The sequence below is a fragment of the Python bivittatus genome, unplaced genomic scaffold (assembly GCF_059951505.1).
Source record: "Python bivittatus isolate LINGU-HERP-01145 unplaced genomic scaffold, Pbiv_v1 ctg000810_np1212, whole genome shotgun sequence".
Lineage (NCBI taxonomy): Eukaryota > Metazoa > Chordata > Lepidosauria > Squamata > Pythonidae > Python > Python bivittatus.
Window position 1 is genome coordinate 2,942,407 of NW_028277111.1, and position 2,974 is coordinate 2,945,380.

The following is a 2,974-nucleotide window of genomic DNA, read 5'->3' on the forward strand; positions in this document are numbered from 1 at the left end:
GAAGTCACTCTGCCCAGGTCCTTTCCACCAGCCTGGAGTAGGGGCCCCTCCAGCCCATCAGCTCAGTGTGAGCCCCCTCCGCGACCTCCCCGCCTTCCAGCACCACAATTTTGTCCGTGTTCCCCACCGTCCGCATCCACCAGCACCGTCCGGGCCCGGGTGCTCTACATAGTCTGCTGGATCTGGGGAAGGAAACAATGGTCCAGAGGAGATCCCGGGTGGGTTCCTTAGAAGCACCGGAGAGAAGGTCCCTCCCGTTTGCATGGAAAGACTCACCCAGCAATTAGAAGGTCCTCTCTAAGGATCCTATAAATAGAGACCCATGAAAGGGAGGCAGAATCTCACTCCTCTTCTCCACAGACATGGCCTAATTTCCACTCTGTACATGCTCAGTGGAAGGCTGACAGCAGAAGAAAGCAGGAAATGGTTCAAGCCCTGAAAAGACAGTTGCATCTTACTCATACTTTGCTTGTCATAAGAAGTGTAAAAGCAGCAGCAGCAGCAACAATTCATTATCAATTACATTTGGCTATCATCATAACAACTATCATAACGAATAATGGTTTACTATTTTAGTTCAACATTCCCTAGAAGAACCACCAAAGGAGGGAGCAGCCATCTTAGTTTATTACAGGAAAACTGAAGAGCACTGAAGCTTCCTGAAGATTAATGTCTTCACCAGAGAATGACAAGAAATCGAGAATTAGGGTTTTTTGTACCCCTGGCCTTTTCCCATGGGAAAGACACGTCTTCGCCTTTAAGGTACCACAAGAGCCTTTCAGTGTTTTGAGCAGAACCAAGTTTCCTTGGGGTTTCCAACCTTCACCTCACTTAACGACCACAATTGGGAGATAGTCCTCACTTAATGACCACAATTGGGACCAGAATAACGATAGTTGAGTGAAGTGGTCATTAAGCAAGACACCCATGTGACTGTTTCGCTCAATGACTGCAATCCAGGCACTCCTGGTTGCAGTTGTTAAGCGATCTCCCAGGGTGTTAAGCGAGCAGAGTGAAAGAACTCCCTGCTGAAGGATTTCAGTTCGAAGGGTTTCACCTCCTCTCCATGAACGGAGGGGAAATCCTTCATGGGGCTGGAAGAAGGGAGTGGAAATGTTCAGGATTTGAGCTCCATTCCTGTATACCACCAAGAGATTTCAGTCCATCTCCTATTGACTTTCTGGGAAAGCCAGCAGAGAAGATTGTGCATAGTGATCACATGATTGTGGAGCACTTGGCAACCGGTCATATATGCAAGCCAGTTGCCAAGCACCTGAAATGTGGCCATGTGGCCATAGGGGAGGGGGACACCGTGATGTTTTAGGACATCCAGAAGTGCTTTATGAGTCATAAAGCACCCTTTCTGAGGCCATCCTAACTTGAACCATCATTAAATGAATGGTTGTTAAACGAGGAGTACCTGTAGTGCACTTTGTACCTCTGACCTTTTCCCATAGGAAATACACATCTACAAAATACATGTCTTTGCTTTTAAGATGCTGCAGGAGCCTTTGAACATTCACTTGGGGTTTTGGTCCTCCACCTTATCCCCGGCTGCGAGGGGCTCTATGGAGTCTAAAGGGACGCGACCTCCCTGCCCCCTTGCCTGCGCCCCCTCCCCGGCCCAGATAGCCCTCCCGCTCTTTCGAGACCCGCAGTTCTGCCCTGTGTGCAAGTGCAGCTGGGGTTGCTGTCTGCGCTTGGGAAGAGCAGCTGCAGCCGGGGAGAATGGCCTCCCCCCCCCCCCGCCTTCTCCCGGGCCCAGCTCAGTTCACACTTTTTCCAGACAAGGAAAAACCCATCCACAGGCCCATTTACACGCTATTCAAATAAAATAGACAATAAAAAGGAAACAAAAAGGCCAGAACACCTCCTCACCAGCAATCAACACCCAGATAAACAGGGATTAAGACCAGGTTTTTTTTGTTTTTAATCCGTTCAATCGTGACCGATTCTTCGGAGACTGCTTGGACAAGTCCCTGCAGGTTTCCTGGCAAGGTTTTTCAACACCAGACAAACAGTCAAACAGCAAACAACAGCCTCATCAAGGAACTAGCAGGAAAAAAAAACCACCATCCCCCAACAGTGACAGGGAAGCCCCCTCCCTTCTAGCACTGAAGATGTTACCTAGCTGGGTAACGAAACGTCTGCAAGAAAATGACCAACCTCAGAGCACTCCAAGGACTCCACCGTTCAACCCTGAGCTACAGATATTCTCTCCTGTTTTCCCAAAGAAAAGCCCAGAAGAGATGGGCTCATGCGTGCATTCACTCACTCACTCACTCACTCACTCACTTCCTGGCATTTCCACATGAGGCCCAGAGGCAGCCTCACCCCGCCCAGGCCCTCAGCTTGCAAAAGCAGACGCTGAGGCAGAGGGTGTGTGGCGTGTAGGAGAAAAGGAACTAAGAGGGCAGCAAGCAGAGGGGAACCGGAGGCACGTCTGGGGTCGGCAGCTATTACTGAGCAGCGTATCCTGGTGGGATTCCTGCCTGGAGCTTGGCTTGGGAGCTCAGCTGGAGCGCTCAAAACAAGCCAGCCTAAGAGCAGAGCTTGGAGCTCGGCTGGGACCTGGGCAGAACCAGGAATGAGCAGCCCCACTGAGGCAGCCCCTCATCCCAACCCGTGCAAGAACTTCTGGAGGGAGGCAAAGGCTGTATGCCGCTGTATAGACTTTTGTTCCGACGGAATATTAAAGGACTGAATATTAAAGACATATTTCCAGGGCAACAGCAACTTGCAGGTTCGGGAAGGATGGAGTTAACCCAAAGCAATGGCCTGTTGTTGAGGAAGTTGTGTGCTGCAATAAAGCACCGTGTGCAGAATTGCTGCGCTGTGGTGTGTCCAGTTTTTGCAAAGTAAAGAACACTCACGTGCCACCCCCCCCAAGATGCCCAATCCCTGCAAGGGGGGGTTTCCGACCGAACTTTCACTTCCCTTTTCCAGCCTGTCAGGCGGTGCCTGGACGTCTGCC